This window comes from Solanum stenotomum, chromosome 1 (genome assembly GCF_019186545.1).
Source record: "Solanum stenotomum isolate F172 chromosome 1, ASM1918654v1, whole genome shotgun sequence".
In the NCBI taxonomy this organism is placed as follows: Eukaryota; Viridiplantae; Streptophyta; class Magnoliopsida; order Solanales; family Solanaceae; genus Solanum; species Solanum stenotomum.
In genome coordinates, this window is record NC_064282.1 from 46,827,416 (window position 1) to 46,842,037 (window position 14,622).

Sequence of the window (14,622 nt, forward strand, 5' to 3'; positions counted from 1 at the left end):
ATCTTTAGATATATAGAAAAGATTGTTTGTTTGTTATGAAAGAGTGGGTCTATCTGTCTTTCATTTGTTCACACCAATTGTTTTTGTTTTTCCTTTTCTTCTATATATAAATTAATTTTAATTTTGATTCCTATGATACCTGATTAAATACATTTAATCTTTATTTAGTTACATCTTAATTATCAATATATTAAGTTGAGTATGTATTGTTACTTCATATTTGATAGTAATACAATTCCAAAAATAATTCAAATATAACATACTTCAACACACACTTGAGTTAATTGAAGAATAGACATTTCACATCTAATATCACAAAAATCAAAAGAACAATTCACTTTTAGGCATTAATCAATGAAGTTCTATCAATAAGGAAAATTATTCTACACTTTAACACATCCAAACTCAAAGTTTCATTGCTGCAACAAGAAAATGACAATATAATGTCTCAAAGTAATATTTCATGCATAAATGTATTATTTTCTATTTGTAGATCCTTGAATAGCCATAAGACTCTTCAGAAAAATGTTGAAGTCTTCATCTCTACTCAGCATACTTATCGTAACATTTCTTGAATCACTTCCAAATCTTCTTCCACTCCTTGTTTGAATCTTGTGTTCTTTAAAAAGCTTTTCACAATCCCCCTCTTCACCTCATTTGCAAATAACCAATGCAAAAGTAGTTTCAAAAAAAAATATGAATTTCAAATTCAAAAGAAAATAAAACTTTTTCAAATATATGTATCAATAATATAGTTTAAAATGTAAAGGAATTTCAAGTATATGAGGTTACATTATTTTTTAAATAAATTAAAATGAAAATGTTACGTTGTAATATTTTCATGATTACCAGGGTGTGATTCACACAAGTCTTTTGTGAAGAGGCAATACTGAGGAGGGTAATTTTGGAGGACAAAAAGGTCGTTGTCCATAACAACTTTTCTTAACCTTTGCCATTTGTCAGTCATAAGAGACTAACTATATTCAAATAAATTTTTCAATGTGAAATCCAAACAACTATTAGAGACCACTTCAAGAGTCTTAGCAGCTCTAAGTTGAGCTTCTTTTGATACACCAATTGTACCAATCTATATGAACTTAGTCATTTTCCTTGCCACCTCTTTGTCCTTAACAAGTGCCCAACTACATGCAAATCAAATTATACTAAGTGATAAATTGAAATATTTTCTAATTATTGTGAGCTCACTTGAAATTATTGTTTTAAAAACTTACCTACTTTTGGAACCGACATGGCCAGTGCATTTTGAAATAGTAAAGTGCATAAGATCGTGGTTGGCATGTGAGTTAATAGCAGTATACTGTGGCCAATAATAAGCTAAGTCGTAGATTAATTTTGCTTGATCTCCATTAAATACAGGCTCTCTAATAATCCCATCAGGATTATTTGGAGATGTAATCAACTCAATATAAGGTCCATCTTTCTCAAAAAAAATTGCATCTCCTGCCCATTTGTGTAGTCCTTACCTCACAAAATGAGTCACATCAGGATATGCCTGCAAAAAGACAAAACTTATTAATAAACATCGAAAAATGACACTTTTAAATTTGACTTATTAAGTCACATGATGTGTTCCAAGAATTGTGATTCATGTTGTATTTAAGGGTTTTACCTAGTGATTACTGATGTTGATTGTGAATACTAAAAATTCGAATTTAAAATCCAACAAAGGAAAAAGAATGTTATATTTAATGGATCTAACATGTACCAAGAACCATAACTTCAGACTGCTAATTTTATTGAGCAGAGCATAAACTTTACAATTTAAATTAAAAAAATATTGTATAAATGTGTACCGAATAAAAAGGTGTATATGAAACTACACTTGTTGGTTCAGGTTGATCGGACGGAGAAAGAGCATAAAGGGCAGCTTGCACAAGCTGGCTTGATCCTGTGTCAACAACAATATAATGATCATCAACGATTGCATTTCCAACTACATTGTGCAGCCTCTTAATCTGTTCCTCTAGTTTTGACTCCAAGAACCAACACAAGCTCTTACCTTTAGCAAAATAACTCAATGAATCATCACCATGGAATGTTATGTCACACTTGTTCCCTTTTTTCTCCAATATGACTCATACATTGTTGGATCACCACTATACACACACAAAAAAAAAATCCCAAATTAGTATTCCAACAAAGAATTGAGCATTTCAACAAATTGTAAGAAAATGGAACTAATCTTGACAGATATTTAATCAATCTCAAAAGCTAGCTAGTTCATAAGGGGAGAATTCGATAAGGACTCAATGGTTTTCACCGTCTAATCATTTCTAAGGCCACTCTATAAATTTTGTCCCCCTTTTATCTCAATGGTTAAATTATTCTCTAAAAGTAGGTAGATGAATATTTTTTTGTAGATAAATTTAGACCACTTGGCTAACCAAAGACATAAACAAATTATCTCATTTTGACACATTACACCCCATGACATTCGAAGGGCACAAAATATAATAGACCGCTCAATATTGAGTAAATCAAAATTGATGATTTTATAAATAAAAGAAAGACTCATGAGAACAGGTCAAGACAATAAGCTTATAACTTAGAATACGAACTGATCCAGAACAATAGTGGGGGAAGTGTCTCTAGTGTCATTTTCTAGAGTTGGACAAGGGACTAAAGAACACTTGACAAGACAAACATTTGTTTGACTGATCTTTTTCTCTTCTTTTCTTTTCAAATATAAAATCTTAAATCAGTCTCAAATAAACCTATGGGAGAAGAAGACAGATTTGAGGTCTATATATAGGGAAGGAGACAAGTATATACATTTTCATATATAGAAAGGAACTATTTTAGTGGTTGTTGGCTTTTAAAAGGTGTACATGAAAAATGAAGAGTTATAACTTTTATGCAGAGTTGTGACTTTTATGAAGAATTGTGACTTTTATGAAGAGTTGTGACTTTTATGAAAAGTTGTGACATTTTTGAACAGTTGTGACTTTTTTTGTAAGGTTGTGACTTTGACGAAGGGTTCCAACGGGTTGTGATATTTTTGATAAGACACAATAAACACGTGTTCACACAACTCTTTGTTGTCTATTAATAGAGGGGTTTCCTTTTATTTTTCAACAACGAATTTTTGGACTTCTTCTGCTTCTATTAAATCTAGTACTAGTATTATAAGTATACTTTATTTTTGTTGAATGGTTCACTGATACCATCGTTTTAGCTACAGATACACCAGTGAGTAATAACGTTTTATTATGGGAGGATATATTTCATTAACCTCGGATACTTTAGGGGAACAATTTCCTAAAGGATACACTATGCGGGCCCGATTTTCTTCTCTTAGAAAATATATTTTTGTATTATTTTGCTAGTTTTAAGTTTCTAGTTTTTAAAGTATTCTTTAAACATTGTTGTTTCTTACCATGTTCTTCAAAGTTATTTTTCTAAGTATCTTAGTATTATAGGTTGAACTGTAATTTTAAGGAAACTATCATATTGTTGGATCTTTTTTTGTTCTTTTGATTAAGGGAAATAGATCATGTAAGTAGGAGTTTGTGTCCTTATAATTTGTTTTGAACAGATTTTTGGATTGGAGCACAACATATCATAAACGTTGTTGTTGTGGCATTTATATGATTCCAGTATGTCCAAGTAAGTACATGAAGAAGGAATCTTAGACTTGATGCTACACAATAGTTTCTTATTGTTTCTGACTATAACCTTGATCAAATTAAAGATTATAAAGTTAAGTAATTTGTTATTGGATTAATAATTTTATTCTCCTTTGTGGTAAAATTGGGTAGAGAAATGCTTTTGTGTGTGATACATCCAATATTGTAAGCATATTTCTATGATTTTAATCCAAAGAAATCGATCATGGATAAAGACCCAAGTGATACTTGACAACAAGAAAAGTGACTTGCATGACATCATCATTATTGTCTGATAGATATGATTCAATGGGAGTAAAAAATATGCTGGCAATAATCATAGAAATGTAAGCCACGATGAAGAAATTCTTCAACTATATGATGATTTAAAGAAAAATGGACCAAACACATCTCCACTACTACAAGGATGAGTGCAGTATAGTACTTATGAAACAATTGTATGTAGAAAATAAGAAAAAATAAAAACAGGAAAAACACGTGCGTGCAACTGTACGTGTAGAAAATATGTGTGTGATGATACTTGCGGATAACACCTGCTGATAAACAATCTATCTAACAGGCTTGCTACCAATACGATGAAACATCTTCAACATAACTCGATTTTCTGTATTTCTACTACTTCTTGCCTATATTGTTAATTGAAAGGAAAACGAAATTTATACGTAACCCCCACAAAATCATCCATTGTATTTGACACAAAGCTATGAAATTGAATGTAAAAAATAAAATTTGAAGTGCAATTTTGCAAATTGAAAGTTTCACATCTAAAATACTATGACGAGCTGCGAAATGAAAGCTTTGACAAAATAGACTATAAAATCACTAGTTTGGAATTTTTTTTCCTTAACTAACCACTCCCATTGCTTCTTGTCTACTCCCTTGGGAATATAGTTAAGAGCCTATACAGTTGGCTTATTCTTCAATAAGTTGCATGCAAGCTTCCTCTCCATTTGTTCCATAACTCATTCATCCATCCAGATATATGATCTCCATGATTATGTCAACACTCTCTAATTTATCCTACAATATTGAATTATGAATTAAGTTAATGAACATAACATAAACGATGATGAATTTCACTTCTATAGTAAAGAAGATGAAAAAAGAGAGTAAAATGTGTGTCAACTATGCAGAAATTATGTAAAAAGTAAGGTAAGAAGAAGATGTATAACAATGGCTAATAATGGAAATAGACAAAAAAAAAAGTTTCAATTCAACATGAAGTTAAGCACTAGATGGCAGATGACAGTTAAGCCAGGCAACTATATGTATTCATGATTCACCAAGTTAAAACTAATTGCACAAATGATGTATTCATGATTCAACAGTATAAAAATAATTGCATATACGATTTAACTAATTGAAACTCAGACTTCTCTCTATCCAGATGACATACATCGCTTCAGTAAAGACCATTCTGAATAGTCTAGCACTTTGTGATCTTTATCTTCTATAATGAGTTTCCCAATCTACATATTGTTTCCAGGTTTAGGCAGTGACCATTAATTTTTTGATCCACTTAATAGCCTTGCCCATATGTCAAGAGTATGGTTGCATGAAACGAACAAATGGTCTCTGCTTTCATCAGTAGTTCTACAAAGTCCACACTCTGATTCCACGTTGATCTTCCATTTGATCAATCTATTGGCTGTCACTATCCTCCCATGGAAGTGTAACAACAAGGTTTAGGCGAGCAAATATTCTACCAAGATACTAAACCACAAGGTTTGAGTGAGCACATATACATCTTTCATTTTATTGTACTATGATTAGACTTCTGATTAGATTAATGTATATAGAATAGATCCCTTTTAAGAACTAGCCAATATAAACTAAGTAACTAAGATAGATCACATTGTAGATGAATGAAATTGAGTATGAACTTGACTAGAAGATGTGGTAGAGTTTTTATGTCCTTTTCCTCATCCCTTACCAATAGCACCCGGAAAAAACAAACCACTACTATTTGTATATAAATTCACAATGACTATTTGATAAATTATTGTATTGAATGTAAAATAATTCTAAAAAAAAATGGCCTAAACTTGTAAGACTTGACATTACAAGGCATATGGATAGAAATGATCAAAAGGACACAACGATCGGTTAGCAAAGCTATGTTATTGGCAATAGTTGCAGCGGTAATATATCATTCTTGGAGAGCCAGAATGAGGCTTTTTGAAATCATAAGATTATCGGACCACTACTGATCCATAAACTACAAGTGAGAGTGATTAAAAGAATGAAGGAGTACATATATAAGAATAACTACTAGCTAGTCTAGCTGCTTGTTTTGTTTGATACATAAAAGTTTAATTTCAGTCATCTATGCAATTAAATCTCTCAACATGTTTGACATATTGCTTACCTTGATTGCTACATGGACGAAATGGAGTTTTAACTTACATATACTGTTTCTCGAGAACCATGAAGTTCTTGTAGGAAACATAGAGGTTCTTTAACTACAAATCTTAGAACTGCACAAAGAATATGAAGGAAATACTTTGTAGAAGTGCCCTTTTTATTAACCGGAAACATCTGCTTTTATAGGATTACAGACTCAAGAAGATAATATCTATCCATGACTCCCACTTGACTAGAAACTAGGAAAGTGCCATCAGATATCATAGGGGCCAACCACTTTTTCGGAGTCTCCAATGACTTTGTCTTGATCATGTATTGATAGTCCTCTGAGATATTGCTGGTGCACTCCAAAACTGTGTTGATGTCATCACTGAATTTTACCTTCTTTCCCCTGACAACTACATAATCAACCGGCTTGAATTTAGTGGCCTTCTTCTTCCCTAGTGGCACCATGGCTCTGTAGGCAGTGTAGAATTCCCAGACCCAATTTGGAATGTAAGGGTCACGCGGTCTAGTCAATATCTGGAACTTATGGGACCTCAAGAAGCTTCAAATCTCCGGGTATATGTCTATTACTCTGTCAATAGATAACCTCTTCTCCTAGATAATGGTCCTCAATCCCTCAATCTTTAGTCTGTTCATAGACCAGAGAGGAGGACCATGTGCATGTGGTGTTGGGACCACTGCCTGGTCTGGGATAGAAGGAGGAGTAGCAGCTTAGGATACCCAGATCCTAGACGGATCATGCATCCCCTTGGAGCGCAGTTCATCACTCTGAGCCATCGATAGCTCATCATCCTCAGGCTCAAAAATTGCAGCCTAAGGGTCTTAGTGCTTACCCTCACTCTCAGAAATGGTGAGGTGAGTGGCATATATCCCCTCATTATCGGAGCTGACATCCGGTGATACTAGAACAGGTGCTTTGCCTTTCCCTTTGCCTTTCCCACCGGTGGTAGGCAGCTTTGTGGCCTTTGCTTTGGATGCAGTTGCATCCTCATTTATGATAACTCGTTTTGCCCACTTGGGGGCGGCATGTCTTTACCTACCACTTTTGGTCTAGCCATATCTGTAAAACACACCAAAATAAGTTAGAACGATTCAAGAAAATGCATAAAATAAATTGCAGAAAGACTCGCCGAATCACTTTGGTGAGCTAGATCGGGCTCGCTGAAAAGACTGGAGCAAAATTTCCCAGAAAAATGGCATGTCGGTGATGGGAGAGTCCTTTCAGTGAATCACCGACCTCATTCAGCAAGCACAGACAAGCTTTTCAAAAGTTACAATGCATATTAGTGGTTAGGGGCATACAAAGGGCGATCAAAAAAGACTTTCGGCAAGTCATTGAGTGCACTCGGCGAGCTTAAGCTTCTCACCAAAAGTTATAGAACCAAACTCAACAAAAGCATGAAATTAAAGGTGATCAAGAGGGATTTTGGCAAACCGCCGAGTGAGCCGACCCAGCTAGCCAAACTACCTAACATGCCTATTTTCAACCCCAACTTCTAAAATCAACCCAGTAACCCCCAAAAACAAAATCAAACCACACACATTCTCAATTTACCCTAGACCCATTAAACCCATGCCACCGGAGTACTTAGACTTCGCCCGATTTGGCTAAAATTGGCCATTTGATAAGTTTTTCCCTTAAGAATGACATCAAACGCTCCATCATTGGGCAAAGCACGTCATTTAGCACAATTTGGGTTACTCAGACATCACCCGAGTAGACTCAACACCAATTAAGCACAACCCATAAGATTACGATCAATTTTAAAGAACGAAATTGGGGAAATCAACCACATAGGCAATTAAGGCATGAAATTGAATTTAAAACAGGCAAACAAGCACACATATACAAATTCAGAGAGGCCCAGCACAGATCAACATAATTTATAACAAAGCATTTGATTTCAACCGCTATTTACGAGTTTAGGGTTCGGAAAACCAACCTTTAATGCCGAATATATGTATCTGTAAGTTAGGCAGCAAAGTATCCAACTCCGAACATAGAATCAATGACTAAAAAGTGGAAAATGCAAAAATATGGGAAATATAGAGTGCGGGTGTGATTGTATGTGTCACGCCCCGAGACGCGGACACAGGACCTAGGATCACAAGTGACCCCAAGCTAAACCTGTTAGCATAATCATTAGCATACTAAAGATAATAAACTGATGCGGAAGCTAAATCATAAATAAAAATGAAAAGATGGGGAATACCCATATATTATAACTTAGATAAATGAAAACTGATGAATTAAATACAAAGAAGATATTAACTCAATACTAAGCTGAATCTATCTATGTCTGAAAATAGCCTCTAACTGACTAGAAATGCTGGGACAAGCCCCAGCTAAGTCTAGAAAAACTGAAACTAAATGACTAAAAATAATACTGAAAAGAGACTCATGACTATTGTCCTCGGAGAATGAGAACTCGCCACTGATTCTGCTGAACTGGAGATCGGGAACCGATCTAAGCATGATCTGGATGCTGAGAACCTGAACCTACATCATGAGAAGATGTAGCACACGTATGTGTCAGTACTTAAAAGGTATTGAGAATGCAAGATAGAATACAGGTGAAGTAACATATAACTGAACAAAGCAAATAAGAAATGATATAAGCTGAACAGGATATAGATACTGAATGTTGAGATAACTGAATGCAGTGACCAATTTATAACATGCTGAAACTGAATACTGACTATACTAATAAATTGTCAATGCAATAGAATTTGACTGAACTGTGGGAGCTACTAATAACCGATAATAAAACCATATGATCTAAATGTGGAGTCCGATGTATACTCCCCATCGAGAGGACCTAATATACCCTACCAGAGGAATAGAGGCATGCTGGCGTGATCACTGAAATGATGCCTACATAGGGGACTTACAACCTACGTGGCTAGTAGTTCTGGGACTATTTGGGTACACTGAACCCTAGTCCAACTCGGTATTATGATACTCCCAATGGATTAAGTGATTAACACATTATGACTGAATTTCTGTAAGTTACTGGATAGCTCAAACTGAACATGCAAAACTGAGAATGCAACAATTAATCTAATATTGATGCATTAATAACTGAAGCATGTATAACTGAATAACTGAAATATCTGACCTAGCATGTGTAATTCAAGAACTAAAGAAATACATAGCTAGGGTTCTGAAATTCATGAAATAAACTGAGCAATAACATGATAATCTGATTTGGAACATTTAAATAACTAATTCATGATGATTTGTTGAAATTCTAGAAAACCCTAGGTCTGTTCATAATCATGGAATCAAGAATCTGACTGAATTCTAGGGACCTAATGGGTGAAAGGAACCCACTAGTGAAATCCCACATACCTGGTGACGAATTCCATGAAGAAATCCTTCGATTTCAGGGCTGGAACTGGAGGAAACTTGATACGTTCTTGAACTAGGGTTCTTGACTTCTTTCTCCTCTTAGCGTTCTAATTTTTCTAAGTTTTGATTAATGATTTGACTTGGGTAAGTTTTAGTTATGTTTCTAGGCTTAAACTGACTAAAACCTCATAATTAGGGTCTAAACGACGTAGCTTAGGGGTCCTACGAAATAAGAAAAGGATCAAAACAACCCTAAGTTAATTCTGGCGAAGCCCATCCACGGAAGGAATGACGGTCCATCGTTTGATCTACCGGCCGTCGTTTGGGTCCGTCGGTCAAGTCTATCCGGCAGGTCTTCACTAAAACGAGCATAACTTTTTACTCGGAGGTCGGATTTTAGCAAACTTGGTGGCGTTGGAAAGAGGATTCAATTATCTATGATATAATAGGTCATGGGACACATAATTAATTTTATTCTAAGAGTTATGACCATTTGAAGTTGACCCAATCAATAATTTTCCTCAAACTGGCTGCTGACCCTCATCTACGGTTAAACCTACGGACCGTGCATTGAACGATAGTCCGTGCTAGTCGACCGTAGTTCATGTCAGAGGCTAGGTAAAGGAGTCTTGATCCACAGACACAGACCATGGACCATGGGTCTTTCCGTGGGTCGAGACTTAGCCGATTTTCTGAGCTAGGTTTGGGGAGGGGTTGCAGTGGTGAACCACGGACCACCAGCACGGGCCGTTGTTTAACCTACGGTCCGCGGATGGCAACCTTGGGTTGCACCAGCAACTTCTCAAAATCTGCATTTTGGTCTATCTAGGATACGGGATATTACAGTATGAAGTTGAAAAGTGAAGGAATGTGAAAGAGTTTGAGAGTTTATACCTTTGGCCTTTTAAAACCATGCAGTTCGCGCCCTTTTAGCGATATTATTTTTCCTCACCGAACCACTCGGCGACACACCGAGTGGTTACTCACCTCACCGAGTTTTATAGGACCTCCAGTTGACTTGGGGGTCCAAACGGTGGACAAAGTAGGGCTCACCAACCTGTTCAACGATTCACCGACTAGTCCATGGGCCCACTGAGTTTTACAGACTCTAACCTGATATATTCCTGAGCCCAACGGTGGTCCAAGTCGGGCTCACCAACCTCTTCGGCGAGTCGCCGACTGGACATTTTACTCGCCAACCTACACTTTTCAAACACATTTTACACTTCAACCTGCACAATCAACACACGTTATTCCAAAAACAAAAATAAAGCAATAAAAACTTGGGTTGCCTCCCAAGCAGCGCCTTAGTTAACGTCGTGGCACAACGTAAGTCCCCACTCAAACTTCATTATTGGGGTTTGCCATAGTATCACTAGGCAACCCCATTGATGTCTCAGGTTTAAATGAGAAGAAAATTGACCCATTTGGGTCTTCGACTGCTTAATAGAGACGGAAGGAGAGGTCACCATCTGATTAAGGGTCAATACATCTTCCTTCATCTCGTTCAAAATTTTATTGCACCCTTCAACCTTGTTGAGAACACGAGAAAGCATATCCTCTGACCGGCCACCCTCGGAATCTTTGGGCTTTTGATAGTTGTGGGGAGGAATATACCTATCCTTCTCCCCATCTATTTCCTTCCAAGTGGCATTTCGATCTCGCCATTCTTTATCACGATCTCTCCATCCCTCATCCATGTTACAACCTTGGTTACCACCCTATCTTGGGTAGTTTGCACGATAACCTCCTCCTTGGTTAGCTAGAAAGTTCACTTTCTCGTTGTACAGCGCTTCAACCTTGTCCTCATCAGGGTTTACACACCCAACACCCATAACATTTACATTTTTAGCACCAGCATCCATGACATTCTTGGCTAAAATGTCGAGTTGGGTCATTATTTTTGCCATGTTTTGGTCCCTCTATTGATCTTTCTCAAGCTGCTCATTTGTCAATTTAAAAGTGAGAGAGGAGACTTGATCTTCACGAGAGTACCATGCCCGGTTAATTTTGGTCATACCATCCAAGATCAAGATTGCTATAATATAAGGTTGTTGCATCAGACCTCCCGGAGAAAGTTGATCAGCTACTCTTTTGTTCACCGAATCAAGGATTCGGTAAAAGTACTACAGTAAAACGTTGTTGGGCAAACCATGAGTTAGGCATTGTAGCACCAACTTCTTAAATCTTAGCCAAGTCTCATGGATTAGCTCACCCTCCAAACACTTTAAGCTTTGGATGTTGTCCCGAAGATTCATCATCTTCGAAGGGGGAAAGAATCGCACTTGAAATGCGGTAATGAGCTCTTCCCACAAAGTGATAGAATCTCTTGGCAACTCCGCCAACCAATTGCACACTTCTACCATTAGATAAAATAGAAACAACCTCAGCCGGACCGACTCTTGAGATATGTTATTAAAGGAGAATGACCCACAAACATCAACAAAGTTCCTTATGTGCTCATGGGGATCCTCATGAGCCGAGCCACCAAAAAACCCTTTCAATTGCAAGAGCTGCAACTTGGTGCTAATAATGTGGAACACGGTGTTCCCTTCAGCTAGAGGCAAGCGAACGGCACCAACACCACCGACTAGATTAGGGTCATTAACATTCGGCTTATTTACATCATTGAGATTGCCGATGTCATCTTGGCGGCCCACTTGGCTACCATTGCTTCTGCTGACACTCATTTTCTCTGCATTAAAACAACAACACAAAAACCAAAATTAAAAGTAAGTAGATTCAACTATGACTAAAAAGAACAAAATTCAACTTCACCAAAAGAATTTCAAACAACACCGCTCCCCGGCAGCGGCACCATTTCCATTAATCGTTTCAAAGACAATTCATCTAATTCTAATCGTCAACGATTGTTACTCAGTATATAACCCAACTAAATAAGTTGGGGTCGAATCCTACAGGGAGTGGTACGTGTATAAGATTCAATTGAGAAGTATCAACATGTTCAAATAAGTCATAGGAATAAAAGTTATCAAATAAACACATCATTCAAATCAGGGGGTGACACGAATGTCAAATGAGGGGTTTTGATTTTAATTATCAACTTCAAACAGTGCCAAACAATATGAGATAACAATTATGAGACGGGTTCTTGGGATGTGATTAGATTATACGCTAATTTAGATAAATGGGTGATTGCAACTATTAAAAAATAGCTAAATATTAGTAAGTAAGCTAGGCTATAGAGGAGATAAACTTTCTCTCGAACAATTTACCCCCGAATAAAGTTGATTTCTCTCGAACATCAACAAGCATGCAAAAAAATAATTGCCCACACCTTAGCCCATTCACTCTCTCGAGTTGAAAGTGTGGGATTAGGTTTAGGATTCACTCTCTCGAGTTAGACCCAGGTCAACCTAATACCCACTGATCATCAGTCAAAAACCTTAGTTCTAAAACCTCTCTCTCGAGCAAGCCACGAACACAAGGCTAGAATTGCATTTGCAACTACAATTCTTAAATTAAACCATATTTAATGATTGAACTCACTTCTAAATAGCATTTAAACTAATAATTAGCAATCATAAACTAAATCAACCCAAAATCACATAATCACACCCCAAGAATTTGGGTTTTAGCTAGACATCATAAAAAGGTAAAAACCGTTACCAAATTGATTATCCATCAACCGGGTAGGAGTAGATTCTTCCTTACAATGCTCCAATTCAAAGAATCTCAAAGACCCACTTCCAATTTATCAAAAGTGAAAAACTTCAGTTCTTCAAAGCTTAGGAAAAACTAGAGAAAACTTGTCTCAGTTCTAAAAATATGAGTTATGATAAGATATTCTGATATTAGATACTAAACTAAATTTATAGTCGTCAAAAATGTGTTGTGAAGAGTCACTCGGTGAAGTAAGTCGGGCTCGCAGAACCACTCGGGGAGCTTCCCTTTGGTCACTTTCATTGTCTTTCTACCTTGGCATTCAGCATCCTCAACGTCTGTAACTTTGGGCGATCCAGCACAACATCGCGGGACTACTCGGTGATATACCGACTGCTCCTTTCTGTCGCCAACTTGATTTCTTCCCTCAGGGCTTGGTACACTAGAACTTCAGGTGGTCAAATAGCCACTCTGCGATTCGCCGAGTGATCTTGACGATCACCAGGCAGCCTTTCTTCATCCTTTCAGCTTGTTTTGTTCCTTTTTGCTTGTTAGTGTCCTTCCTTTGTTCCTCAATCCATATACCTTAAAATCAAGGGTTTTACATTAGTTATTGGCACAAAATAAGCTTTTGAGGAAACTAATTCTACATAAACAAAGCCCTAAATAAGTCCAAATCTTGGACTCATAAGCACTTGAATCTTCCCTTTCCAAATTCTTTTCGCTTGTTCGTGGTCTATAAACAATAATTTAATGCAAGGATCAATTATTTAAGGTACAATTACCCGAATTATAACAAACCCAATAACCTAATACCAAACCAATGATCCTAATATGCAGGTAGGGCTATTTTCCACCATCAATTTCAGTCTAAAACCCTCCCCCAATAATAATTAACCAAGAATCTAAGTTCTACGGATCGAAAAGGGGATTAGGGAAGTAAAATCATTACCTTTAGTGCTAGAATAGGTGGAAAACCTTCAAGAAATACCCATGGGTCGTCTCTTAGCTCTCAAGAACAAAACTTGCGAAAAATAACATTTTTGGGGTTTAATTCGCGACTATGCCGCTACAGCAAACCCCATCCCGCCACAACATCCCTGCCCTGGTGGGAATAATCCCCCTACAATGGCTTACATAGAGACAGAGAATCGAAATTAGAGTTTCAAACCCCCATTTCACAACACATCTTTAACCCATGATGTTTGAAGACTACCCTTTCATTCTAAGATCAGTTTTGGGAGTTCCACTTGCCCGAATTTGGTTATGTAAAGTTGTACGTGTTCCTTAACGTCTTAGCTATCTACTCATGTAATCCAAATCATTATTAAATCGCTTATTCATTACTAGATTTCCATAGACCTCACATGACTCATATTTCATCCAAATCTGGACTAGGATAGGAATTTCCAAATTACTACAAAAAGTTTTTCTAGCCCCAATTCTTTCCACGTTGGCTTTACAATAATGACGGGAACAGTTCGTTACAATATATATCAATTTACCCATCACTCATACCCGAGTGACAAACTAGGGAAAAAATGAGCTAAAGTAAGGGTAGAGTAGTAACTGAATCATTGAACAACTGGGGATACTTGTCTCGCATGTCCTTCACAGCATCCCAATTAG

The 14,622-nt window shown here is 36.7% G+C and overlaps 1 pseudogene; it reads right to left on the reverse strand.

Moving 5' to 3' along the window:
* Positions 1 to 476: 476 nt before the first annotated feature.
* LOC125853462 (L-tryptophan--pyruvate aminotransferase 1-like) lies at positions 477 to 6,464 on the reverse strand (annotated as a pseudogene).
* Positions 6,465 to 14,622: the final 8,158 nt, after the last annotated feature.